Source organism: Anser cygnoides, chromosome 24 (assembly GCF_040182565.1).
Source record: "Anser cygnoides isolate HZ-2024a breed goose chromosome 24, Taihu_goose_T2T_genome, whole genome shotgun sequence".
Taxonomy (NCBI): Eukaryota; Metazoa; Chordata; class Aves; order Anseriformes; family Anatidae; genus Anser; species Anser cygnoides.
In genome coordinates, this window is record NC_089896.1 from 5,803,492 (window position 1) to 5,816,886 (window position 13,395).

At 45.8% G+C, this 13,395-nt stretch overlaps 1 long non-coding RNA gene across 8 annotated transcripts in view; it reads right to left on the reverse strand.

Moving 5' to 3' along the window:
• Positions 1–13,395, reverse strand: part of LOC106037951 (uncharacterized) — a 73,329-nt gene that overhangs the window by 45,907 nt on the left and 14,027 nt on the right. For 7 of the 8 annotated variants that reach the window (XR_010826483.1, XR_010826482.1, XR_010826484.1 and 4 more), the window contains 2 exons: positions 5,153–5,225; positions 208–349 (listed from right to left, as the gene is read on the reverse strand). This is a non-coding gene — a long non-coding RNA (uncharacterized lncRNA). Of the gene's footprint in view, positions 1–207; positions 350–5,152; positions 5,226–5,327; positions 5,457–13,395 lie in introns of those variants that run through there. The other variant, XR_010826485.1, reaches the window with a different exon arrangement.

A 13,395-nucleotide genomic window follows, 5' to 3' on the forward strand; every position in this document is an offset into this window, starting at 1 on the left:
AATCAAAAACGGAAAGGCAGACCAGAACCGGCTCTCACAGAAGTGCCACCCTGGAGAGACCTGAGCAGGTTTACCTGCCCGTTCCCCTGCACATGTCTAATTGGGAACTGTATTTGACTCTAGCTTACCTTTGCGACAAATGCTTAAATTAGCCCAGTCATGTTGCCAATGATTCACAGAATACCTCGAAGGGTACAAGCCACTTACTTGTAAGATCTTCCTAAAGGTTAATTCGATTTTGAGGGCTGATTTCGGCATTAGGTTTCCACTGCGGTTTCCCTGAATGGCTTCATATGCGAACCTCTGGATGAGACAGAGCCATCTGTCATTATTCCAAGTTAACAAGAAGCTGGGTGGAAAACAAAAGGAAAGCATTGTAACATACATGACAGGAAGTTAAATTAAGTCATCTAACAAGTTTGGAGAACTTGGATTACAGAGATCACAGATTCTACTGCAAGATCTGAACGAATATCACTCATCTTTAAATCCGTATCTTGTAAGACACGGGGCTTGACTCTCTGCTCCCTCTCACGGTCAAGTCGTCTGGGACTCACTCTGATTTTGCCTCAGTGCCCTCAGCAAGGTACCAAAGCATCACCATCAGCTCACCATTAGTGGTCTCCCAACCAGGCCGCTCCAGATTTTGCCACAGCAGTACGTCTGCCTCATCAGGAATAGCAGCTCTGTAATTCACGCTTGTGCCAGAGCCAGCTAGGGCATGTGTCCAGGATCCTGACTCTAATTACTTATGCTGCCCTGCTCAGGCAGTTCCTAACATGATTTATTTTAAGGATGACAAAAAATGATTATTGCTGATCTCTTAAAATAACTATCTTTCTAAGCACCTGGCAGTTTAAATCTAAAAGCATGTAACGGAGGGTCCGGATCCTCATAAGAGACACAAGCCCTTCAATTGAGTGGGCAGTCTGGGACACAGCGGCACATTTACGGCGGTCTCCTTATTAATGCCTGTCAGTAAGGCTCTTCTGCAGGAATCTCTGTGCCTCCAAGGCTGCAAACCTTGCCCTAACACTTCCCCATCACACAGACCATGCATGCTGTTCCACGTTACATACTACACACTGCTTCTTAAGTCCTTTTATCCCATTCAGTTTTTATTCTAATCATCTTTAGGGGCTCTTTGGGAGATAAACAGTTTTGATTTGTATGTACAACCACCTAGAACAAGGAAGGCTTGGATTCTCAGTCCAAACGATAAATAATATTTAATATAGTCCAGGCATGACTAGCCAGTTTCTACCTAAAAATGTCAATAAAGCAGGGCCATATTGATGCAGAGAGACATAAAATGTGAACTCCTTCAATACATGCACTTATTTGTCTCAGTTTGTAAGGCTAGGAAGGAAAGAGCTGTTAGCAGTGAATAGTATTTTATTAGCATCATAAACCCCAAGAGCAAAGTTTGTGTCACAGAGAACTGCACATGCATTTGAAGACCTAATTTATGTTTTTGACTCCTCTTTTTTTTTCCTTCTCTTTTTTTTCAAGCAAGGACACAACGTTATTTAAGATAAAGACTAAAAGACTCTGGATACACCTTTGGATGAGAGAAATCCATGCAAAAGGTAAACCTACATCCTACTGACATCCTGTCAGTTAGCAAGAATTCAGTAGCATTGGTACATTAACTACTAGTATATATTTACACTGCAAAGCTGCATGAGAGCTTCAGAAAAAATACCATTTCACATGCACCAGGTTCTGAGCAAATGGTATCCTGCAATGCCAGCAACCTCAAAAGGAAAAGACCAGAAGGAAGAGACTTATGGTGGTGAAGGGACTTGCTGAGGAACTCCTACAAGTTACCGGTGGAAAATGAGTGAAAATAGAAAAGAAAATGTGGCTTTTGTCGGCTTTCCATGAATTGGACTCTCAGTGATAAAGAAGCAGATCTTCAGCTGGTGCAAAGCTGCACTGACAGGAGATGTACGCTGACCTACAGCACCTGAGAACCCAGTCCTGCCACAGTTGGCTTCTGCCACCGCCGAGACCCATCTCCACTGCAAACACTTCAAAACGAGGGGGCAAAACTCCTCCAGCTCTTGGTCACTCTCCTGCACCCCTAACAGTGCTTTCATTTTTCAAGATGGGTCAGGTTTTTGATGATGATACGAAATAGTTATTGCAATACAACTGCAATCAACCATTGTTAATCAGCAAATTACAGCTTTCCACGCATTACAAAGCATTTAAGTACCAGCTGCTTATTCTGGTATATTTATGAGGTAACAATTCTGCAGAGCGAGTTCTACATCTATTACAGAGCAGTTAAGTCTCTGTAAATATGGCTTTAATGACCAAGGAGCATTTATTTAAGATTCTGTAGCCTGCCTGTTACAGTGAAGCGAAATTAGACATGTAGGTGAGTGCTGTAGGCACAGCACTAGAAGTTTTATGACAAAAGAAATAGGCTGCACAAGTAGCTGTGAAAAAGCTGTTCTGCAGGGTAGAGGATAAAACTGAGCAGCATGGTGCAGGTTTTTCAGCAGACTGCGACTTGCTGCCTATTGAGCAGTAAAAGTGTTTGTGGCTCTGAGCAGCAAGGTGAGACAAATCTCGTATGTCACAGCACAAACACAAAGGCTCGGCAAGTTCAGGAAGGAATGGCTTTCTTGGGGGAAAATGTTCCCCTGCTCTTCACTAGAGCAAGGCCAAACAAAACTTCAGCTCTGCAGAGCTGTAGCGAGGGTGTGAGATCTGGGAAGCAGACCCAACACAGCTCTGCTGTCTTTGTCTTTAGGGTTTTCTAAGCACAGCCAAATGATTGCTGTCTACAGAGTCAAAACTACCCCGAAGAACAGTCTGCAGCCCCAGTTAAGGCTTTATGATATGCCTAATTACTTGCCTTGTGTTGGTGCCTAGGGAATCCTCTGCCCTTTCCATCCTGCTCTTGAATCCCGCACTGTGCTGTTTGCTGTACAGGCACCAGACAGAAGGCAGTCCTGCCACGGGGATGTTGCCTTTCAGAGAAGCACAGTAAAGAACTTTTTAAGATGTGATTTGCGTAACATCACAGTCAGCTTCACAAGTGTTAACGGTATAAATCTTCAAGGCATGGTGAGTCAGCCACGTGCACGGCCATCAACCCACACTAAAACAAAACCAGGGGGTTCACCAGTTCCTGTCTCTCCTTCTGAAGGAGAAAATAGCAATTTACTTGTCCCCACTCCTGGAAGGGGTGCAGGGAAAGGAATGAAAAAAGGATTGGATTCTACTTTCCTTCCACCTTGAAACTACACGCATTGCTCCTTTTAAATGCCTCACTGAAGAAAAGTATTGTTTCTTTCCATTCCCCCATCTTTGCAATTTCAACTTATTTCCTGTTTTGTTTTCTTTTCTCTCTCATTCCACAACTTTTAACCTTGCCTAGCTGTCCATCTCAAATAATAACGAACTCTTTCGTCAGCCAGGGAAGTGTTTTAAAGCTCTAGCAGTTTTATTTTCTAAATGACACTACAGAAGAAGACAGAAAGGAAAAATTAAATTAGAAAGGTTGTCAAGAGTTGCCCCTCTACAAAAACCATTAGCTGCCTCTTCCTGGTGAAAGGCAAATTCTGCTGCCAGATCCATAGACTGATCCTACAGTAACCGGTAGTGTTTACGAAATAATTAACTGCAAGTGAGGAGAAAGAAGAAAATAAAAAGTATGCAAGGCTGTTAGGCTGCATTCTCCAAGTACGCTTGGTCCCAACAGACCCATGTTTCAAGTCGTGAAAATATGTAGTGCTTCAGCGTGTCGCTGAACAAAACAGCGACCGCCACTGGGTGACCCAGAAAAAGAGACGAGTAATGAAGTTGTCTTCCTTGTGCTTCGGGGCTGAACACAACACAGACTGCTTTGCAGCCTCAAAAGCAGGACATGGGCAGAAAAACCCAAGAGCAACATATAAAACCGATAAGTGAGAGAGTACTTATTTTAATTATAAACCGGACCAAATAAATTAGAAATTCAATTACAATGCCATTCACTGACAAGCAGTTCAAAACACTCAGGCTATTAGTGGCACAAATTAACTGTAGGAGATAACAGGATTTGTGGGGAGCAATCCTGTACCCTAGTTTTAATGAAAATGTTAAGGTTGAAGTGAGGCCAAGCATGCATTTTGGAAGGACCGACCCACCCACATTTGTATAATCCCCCTGTTAAGGCACATGCCTCCACCTCAGGACCTCAAATATAGCAGGTGTTGAGGAAACGGGATTACAGCTACTGCCTGCTGATGCCCATGCCCACGGCAGGGTCCATGGGCAGAAGGCAGGAAGAGTTTTCTCCCTGAGGAGAAACAGGGAAGTAATTAAAATTTTTTTTCAGAATGTTTTTCCTGAGCTCATTAAAAATGCCTGGATTTTGGAAAAGACAGAGCTGCTCTACTGTATAGGCATTTGTGTGGTTTAGAATACTCATCAGCATTGACAGAAAACAATCCAGCCTCACCTCAAGCACAGCAGCAGGATTGAACCTTATTGTAAGCACCCGTCTCCCCAGGGAGGCCAGATGCTGCCCAGCTCCATGGATGTAAATCCCTTGGCTACTAAAAGATGTTTTAGGTTTGGCATGACAGAAACCAAGAGCAAGATCTAAAGTCCTGAGTTCCCCCTAGTTTGTAGCTGGCTGCCTCAAGGAGATGACCCCACAAGCTACAGATTATTAAATCACATTCCTTCATGCTCCTCCTAAAGGGTCGATATCCCGAGTCTCTCTCATCCTCCCAAGCTAACCTAATATGAATAATGCACAGCTACCTGTGGGTCATTGCTTACTGGACTGTGGCCAAAGAGCTCTCTCAGCAGATCAGGAGCCAATCAAGTTCATTTCAATATTTATTTTTAATCCTCCATTCTGAAATTATAAATGTTTAATGCCATGCTCTGACTAGGAAAGCAAAGTAAAACCGGAGGAGAGACTGGGCCAGACCAGCCAACTCTTTCACACTAATCAGCACCCAAGTACTTGCTGCTCCTCATGCCTCTTAATATCCTCAGTGAACACAACTTATTTACTTGAGGCCTCCAAGAGCCTGCGAGGACAGAGGTCAGAGCTGAGGAGCACGAGGCAGGCGGGAAGGCAGGCTCTGTTCCTGAAGGCTGTGAGCTGAGGTTACATTTTCTGGCCCGTACAAGCACTCACCAGAACCGCCACGGCTCCGACCATGCCCGCCCTTGCTGCAGTGCCACGGAGGCAGCAATCCAATCCTGCCGACCTGGGAAGAAGAGGGGAGGACAGCAAGGAATAAGAGATGTAAGTGAACTGAAGATGGAGGAGAGCAGACTGAAAAGTAATTTACAGCTTGCCCAAAACCCACCTGTAGGCTTCCCTAATCGTGATTTAAAGACAGGCACCCAACTCCTACCAAGCAGTACGAGTAACAAAGGCTTCTTGATGGGGATTCTGTTTTCCAGGGAGAACCATTTAATAAGTTTCACTCAGGAAGTCTCTGTTCCCAATAAAGACTTAACAAAGTTAATTAGACTAAACAGTAATTATCGTGTCTCTTCATTGTTCAATTATCTTGCTGAACTGGTGTTTCCTGATTAATTTTCTGATTAAAATGTATTAAATTGAAAAGTGCTTGCAAACACGAGATGACAGGTTCTCTCCCGCGCAGCAGGATTTCCGGAGGTCAGAAGGCAGGGGGAGGCTGACACCCGCCTCACAAATCACGCCAGCTCCGCACAAAACACAGCCAGAGGGCAGGACGAAGACAAAAAGCTTCATGGAAGTGCAGAGACAAGAACCCAGGACCCGGTTCAATGCACTTTGCACTAACACCTTTGCTGTGCGCTCCTCCAGCTTACAGCCCCCCCCACGTGTTGGCGGTGCACGTCTCCTTTGCCTGTCTTTTACTCATCCATGCCAGGCTGTCACGTTCCTCTGCCACTTGACCTTTCTCAGGTCTCTCGGGCCCTAACTAGTCTCTGTGCAGGACTGAGGTACGGAGCAGCCCGCAGCTCTGCAGTGGAGCTCCGTGCAGCTCCTTGCTGGCAGCTGCAGGGCTGTGCCACACGGCCTGGTCTGCGGCACAAGATGGAGGTCCCATGGTCACAGAAACCTCTTCCACCAGAGCCTGAGGTTTGGGCTCCCAAGCTCTGCCTCGCCAGCTCAGAGCTGTGCCTCCTGCCTGTAAAATGTGGCAGCGATGCAGGCTACGCTCTCCTGCCCCCGACTCATCAGGGCAGCCAGCACAGAGGAGCGAGCTCCATGGCTGAGCTCGGAGCACGGTGTCCAGCTGTCCTCACCAAGGCCTCACCCTGCATCCCTCAGACCAGTTCTCCTGGTGTGACCAATGTACTTTCATGGATGACCTTAAAGAAAATTCAGACCCACAGCATTTTGCAATCTATCGGTGGAAGGCGTCCTCACAAATGGCACTTAGGAGCCAAAACAATGCTGCTTTCCAGATGCACTGCTTTAGTATTCACTCTTTGTAATCCAGTAATCACTGGCATTTTGATCACACCTCCTGATACCATTTGCATATCTTTTATAAGACAAATCAGAAAACGAGATTAATTTTTCTTTCTTCACTTTAATATCACCTATGGCTGGGAGGAAACAAACAAATTCATTCTCTCCTTCCCCAAATCCTTGTGATTAGGTTATGAGAGCCCAAGACTTATTATAAATTATATGAAAGGACACAGCTGAGCCCAATTCCCACAATGGGCTTATTTTGCCTTCCATAATGCTAGTAATTCTTGATTAAGCCCCATCTAGCATGAGGCAGGAAGGATGAGACGCACCATGGAAGCTCCAGTGTGACTGACACCAGAAGAGCTCAGCTCTGAACGAACGCACAGTTGTGCATGGGAATCAGTGGGCTCCCAGCAGCCGATTTAGAAAGCACATAGGAGGTTTCTTCTCTTTCTGCTTGCACTTTTGGAAAATCGAGACACAGCTCATAGCTGTTGGTGAGGCCAAGCCAGCCTTCTGCACAGCATTGCCGAGTTCAAAAGGCTGCTGCTGACAGAGGCTGCGCAGGGGTCCGGGTCTCCTTGCTGAAAGGCAGAGGATGGGCTTTCACTTTTTGATGTTTGTTCTTGCTCTTAAGAAAGGCATATATACGAACGTGGACTAACAACACTAATGTTTTGGGTTTCCTGCTGCATGATATGCAGCAGGTATGTCTTGGTCTATCTCAAGTCACGCTGATAAAGACTAAAGCTGAGATTCAGATAGGGAGTTAACTTTGTTTATGATGTACTAAGCCTCTGAAAAGAGCTGCAGCTCAGCTAAGAATAAGCATCTATCCAAGAGCTAACAGCTTAGACCTCCAGATAAAACACAGACAGAAAAAGCATTTACAATAGCTTCATCAAACACCGTTATACTGAAACTGTTTTACAAACATCTGACATTTGCCACAGGTGTAGAGTCATTCCAAAGGCCAAGACAAAAAATAGAAGTCTAACAGCCCGAGTAGGTTTTGTGTTTTTTTAATAATAATCTAATCATAAGTAATGAATCAAAGTGCTCCCTGGCTCCTAAGCTATGATTTGGCAAACAACTACAATTATAAAGCCTAAACCTAATGACTACATTTTAACGTAGCCCTGTGCTTAGCAGCTTACAGTAACATTTATCCTGCATCAGGCTGAAAGGAGATGTCCGTGGGGAGTTAGCTGTGAAATGTTTGATTTCAAAAGCCTGCGGCAAGTCGATTCATGTCTATTTAATTTTTCCAGGCAGTTTCACTGGAATGTTGTATATAAATCAAATACATGGCTAGCAGCGGAGACGTACCAAGTTGTGGAAATACTGTATGATTTTAATTAAACTACACGCACAAATCAGGCAGTAACGAAGGTGGAAGGGGAGAGAAGGAGAATTGTTTCACCCTGGACAAGCCAATATTTTTATGCAGAAAAACAAATAACCATTTATTGTGAAAAATCTGCTTCCAAAAGCAGTGTTTTGTCATTGTGCTGATACTTGTAATCAATTTAAACCTGGCTGAAACTGTGCTTGAGCACAGAACACAACACAGCCTGCAATGGAATTTAATTAGACCGTACCAGCTCAGCCGTGCCCATCCTCTAGTTGCTGCCCAACTTCATGGGCTGTGGGAAGCAGTTTGCTCCCCAACAGTCGCGCTGTAAAGGCAGTATCAGTAACCAGGGTTCTGCCAGTGGTTACGGGGCCATCTTCTACACCACCCTGGCACAGCAGCAATGCAGAGCCAGCAGCCATCGCCTGAGGGGGAAACTAAAAACCCTTTTCAGCCACCCCTTGCCACCTTCTGTGTCTGCTGGGAGTCGTGCTGAAATCAGTAGCATTCAGCAACAAGGCTGGACGGAGCCATGAAGCAGACAGGCTAGTAAATGGGAAAATAAGATGGAAGCAGCCATCCAGCAGCCTCTCAGTTAAAGGTCAGGACTTCTGGAATGGGGCCCTGGTAAAACTATTTTCATTCTTTGCTGCCATGGGACTTGCTCTTGAAGATTCAGGAGCAGACTGAAGCTTCAGTGTTTTCTGTACAGAAGAGGGAGAGTTCTAGAAAATCCCGAAGTATCAGGGTGGAGTTCCTTGTCTACCTTAGCTCTTAGCTGAATAAGCCATTAAGCAGTGTACATTTACTTTCCCCTCTCCCCATTCCCTGTAAAGTAGAAAAAACAACCATACCTAATAACTAATAGGCATTGCAAGGATAAACACATCAGATAGCAGACACTAAGATAATGTGGTCTATAAATACCTTGGATAGATAGAAATCTCCTTCCCTGCCTAAGGACTAGGGAAATATGGAAGTTGTCTGCCTGCAAAACAAAGCAATATACCTAATAGCATTCAACAATTAAATCATTGCCTTGAATTGAGAAGTTGTGCTTGTGCTTACAATACATCTGTACTACAATAGGCTGAAATGCAAAGGAATTACAGTAACAGAAGTACTGCAGCAACCAGCTGACACGAGAAATGAAACGTGGCACGCATCGCACGAGGCTACACTGAGGGAAGCATCTGCCCCACGCAATCTAGGGCCTCAGCAGAGAAGGCAGAGCATGTGTAAAGAGATCCTGAGGCCAAGAGGATCAGAGCAGCAGTGGGTCACTGCTGTTGCTCACCCAGGACACCTCCTGCTGCCCTCCTCACAGACCTGCACCAGGCGGATTGGATTCTGACCAGCGCACACTCCAGGCAGGGAACCACATTCGCTCAGCCCATCCACTCAAAGACATCTCTTATGCAGCGGGGACCCATTAGCTCCGATTAAAGCCGCAATATCCCAAATCCCGCGAGGTTCTGTGGTGCCGAAGCTGTAATGAATTTTGCAGGGTTTTTCTCTTCCTTTTCCCCACCTCAATCATCCTCAACTACTGGGCATGAATAATACAATAACGTGTTGCCTGGTGATTGCTGTTGTGTTTTCCTTTACAAAAGCATTCAGGGAAGGAAGCAGACTGGAAACTGCCTGAAGGAATGGGTTGTTTAAACAAGGCTACCAAGGGGCTGGGGTTCTGCAAATGCAAGATGCTCCAGAGGCTGATCACGGGTCCCAGGAACGTTTGTTAAGGCACTCAGAGCCCGCTGCCTGGTCTCCCAGCAGAGCGTCTCTGCAAACGCGGTGCTTGTCTCCCCACGCACTGCGGCACTGGAAAGGAACAGGGGTCTTGGTGTAATCCGGTGCGTGTAACTAACACTGCTGGGTAAGGTGCTTCACCACCTTTTACTACAAAAACAAATAGGGCTGTAAAAAAAGAAGAGGCTCATAAACAAAAAAAACCACACACACTACTTGGAGCTTAGAAGGTTTTTCCCTTACTCTAAGTCAAGCAAGCCCAGCCCCCAGAACGCTTCTAGCTGGTGATATGGAGTGGAGCCAGGTTACATCTTCCAGGATAGGTTTGTTCCCATCTGAAAGAAAAGCTTTCAGCTTTTACCTCTCTACAGCAACAAGGCTAGAGGCAGGTGTTTTTAAAAGAATGCAAAAGAAGCCCCCTTCTCCCCTTTGAAAACCACATCTAGCCCTCTCCTGTCAATGCATGCAGGCTCAGAAAGAGTACGTTAAAGAATTCAAAGACACACTCCATTCAGAAGCCAATGCAGCGTGGGTTTCTGAAGTGGCTGATCACCATTCTTGAATTGTCTTCTTGGGCCAATTATATGCTGGTCGGAAAGCAGCAACTTCAGCGCAGCTACTTGAGACTCAACAGTAGAGGCAATAAGCAAAAAATTGGATGTTGGTTCTATTCCTTGCACTTTCTAAAATGAATCATGCTGTGAACCATCTTGAACGAAAGGGGCTCAGTTTCTGACCTGTGGATGGGCTATACCCTGACACTTGTCTAATTGCCTGCTTAGATTGCAAACTGCACTTTGGGAGGCTTTGCACAATGCAAAGAACAGTCTCAGCTGTAGCCTTTAGATAACACAGCAATACAGACAAATAGCAGAACTAAATGCTCTTGGAAGGTATTTACCCCTCTAATCTAATGATATTGCTTTGTACAGGCATGATGTACTTAAATACAGATAGTGAAGCACTGTATTGTACTGTAGTGCTTCAGCGAGGAAAGGAAAAGCAGGACAAGTTGCAATATTCCAGGTCCAACCTGATCCCATCCAAGGGAGCCATTAAGAACAGGAATACTTCAATAAGGAACAAAACCTCAAGGAATAAATGCTCCTGGTATATTTAACGATGCACCAGCCTCCAGTGTACGCAAAGAGCAAGGCAATTAATAAAGTATATTTAGCACGCTAAGCTGAGGTGTGCAGCTTCCACAGTAGCTGAGATACAGCAATTTAAATAACATTTATCTTAAAGATCAGCCTGGCTGTGACTACAGCTGGCGAATTCTGTCTGCTGCTCTGCAGATGTGCTGCTTTTCTCACTGGGGGGGCACTCACTCATTGCTGCATCCGTCCCCAGAGAGCTGCAGCTCTGGGCTGCGACAGTGGGTGCAGCACAGAGCAGAGGGCTGGGATGCCGCTGAACCAGCCCAGGTGCCTCGGGTGAGGAAACCGCCGAGAGCTTGCGGGCTGTTCCCTGGTCTGTGCAGCCTGGAAACATGAAGGGAGCAGATGGTGCTTTTCTTCCACTGCTCAGTCCTCATCCAGATTTGAAACCAAGAAGAAAAGATGCCTTTTCCCCCCAAAAAAATTAAAAAAGGATATACTGAGGTTCTCCAAGCCATAGGATGCTATGGATGCAAAGTTTTCACAGTCTCATAAAACAACTTGATGAAATTTGTGAAACACAAAGCCACTAAGAACACACACACTTGTAAAGCTGTATCTTAACTCAGGTGTTCAGTAGGTATCTGAATAGAAATAAAAAACCCAAAGCCCTTTAAAAGGGTGTGAAACTCTTGGCCCAAATCCTTGCATTGCCACACTAGCTGTGTCACGGCATCCCAAAAGACATCAGCCACCCTGTGCAGCAGCCTGCTCTGCAATGCGAAGCCCTGCCTTCCAGTAAGGAGTGTGACCTTTCCAAGCACAATTAGATTAAAATGGTTTAAAATATACGTAGAGAGAAGAATAGACAGTTATTTCTAGTGAAAACGGAAATTTGGGAAATTATAATAAGCCTCATGTTTCAGTGCTGAAAAGACTCTAATTATGAAGGTTAAGAGCAAGACCTGCTTGAGTGGGTTATTCTGCTATTATTGCTCCCATACCTCCTGCGAGTAGCTGAGGCTGGGTCAGAGGGAATACAAACAGATGAGCACGTTTCTCCCAAAAAAGTCCCACTTCTTACCTCTGCAGCAATGATACCAGTTGTCCCACAGAGACAGAAAACACCACGATCACTGCTCTGACCCAGTACAGGAAATACCACATCCATGGAGATTGCCAGCAAGTACTGCTAGGGAAGGGGCACGAGTTTGCCTCCTCAGCAAGCTGAGCCTAAAGCCTTCAAATGCGTTATATAAATGCTGTTATACAAGAGTTATTTTTTAATTTTTTACTATTAAATATCATTAGTCTTTATGACAGCCACTAAGAAACTGTCAGTAGACAGTAGAGCTGTCTTTGAGCAGATGAAATGTTTTCACTCCCTTTGAACTCACTCGCTGACTCTTCCCAGCCTGTGGCCACCCAGTTTGCCACTAGGTGCCTGGCATTCAAGTCTCAAGGATAAAAGAAGCTGGTTAAAACCAAAATTAATATCCTGTATAGAAGGCTGTACTGCAAACTCTGAATCAAAGGAGAAAATAAAGACCTGAGCTAAGCAAAATCTGTATGCAAACGGTTAGTTAAACTTCCAAGATTTGACATAAAGGTTTTGAAAGAAAAACATTTGGAAATCATGTAGAGAGCCTGACTCTGAAAACAGAGGAGCCTTTGGAATATGCACCTTGTGTGTTGTTACCTGCTGTTCTCTTACCATTTTAAAGCATCAGCTTACCACAGGACCTCAGGTGTGACCGAGGGGTGACCTGTCCTTGAGTTTCTAAGCCCCAAAGACAAAAAGATGGGGAACTACTCCTGATGGAGGAGGAGGTGAAAATCCCCCATGGCACTCCCACAGCACAGTGCCTGCAGCGGCAGGGAGCAGATTCGACAAGGCTGGCACCCACTGATGCTCCCAAACAGCCCCCAGCAACCCCACGGCCCCACCATCCCTGCTCTGCCAAGTCTGGGTGCGTCTCTTTCTAAGAAGCCTCTGGAAACAAACACCTGCTCTTCTCAGGCTTCACAAGCAGTTGTTAAAAGGGAGCTACAGACCCAGCCACATCCATATGTGGCTTTTATAGCAAGCCAATGCTCACGATTTTTTTTCCCCCTGAAATATTTTCCCCAGCTCTTCCCGACACTAATAAACAGTCATCTTTCTCATGTTAAAATCAGTCCTGCAGCACTGGCTATTGCAGCTTGCTGCTGACCTTAGCCCCCTGTTCCCCCAGATCTAACAAAACTATTAGAGTTCCTTAGAAATTGTAACAAAACATCTGTTTCCTTTATAGCAGCTGCCACCTGGAGAATACAGCCAAAGCCAAAGCTCCCCTGACCTGAATGCTACCTGTCTGTGGAAACCGCGCTGTTTCTAATAGCAGCCATAAGGATACTTGGCACTTCTGCAGCTTTTAAAGTGCTCTGCAAACAGCACAGAGGCCCCACAGCCCCAGCACGTAAAGATGTTCCTTTTAGAGAAAGGCGTGCGTCTGCTTTCCCCATGGTCTGCAGGCAGGAGCGGAGTAGGAGGCCTGGGAAGCGCTGCAGGTGCTCAGCACCCCATGCTGCAGCCAGCCTCCACCTCACGGGGCAGGCCAGGCAGGGCTGCAGGAGGTGCTGTGAGGGCCGGACACAGCACCCCGAGGCCCTGCCACCTGCCAGCACCTCATCTGGCACCCAACTTGCCTCACAGCTCGGCCCAGGGGTGCCCTACCCCGGCACAATGCTGCCCTTTCCCTGGTGGCACCGAG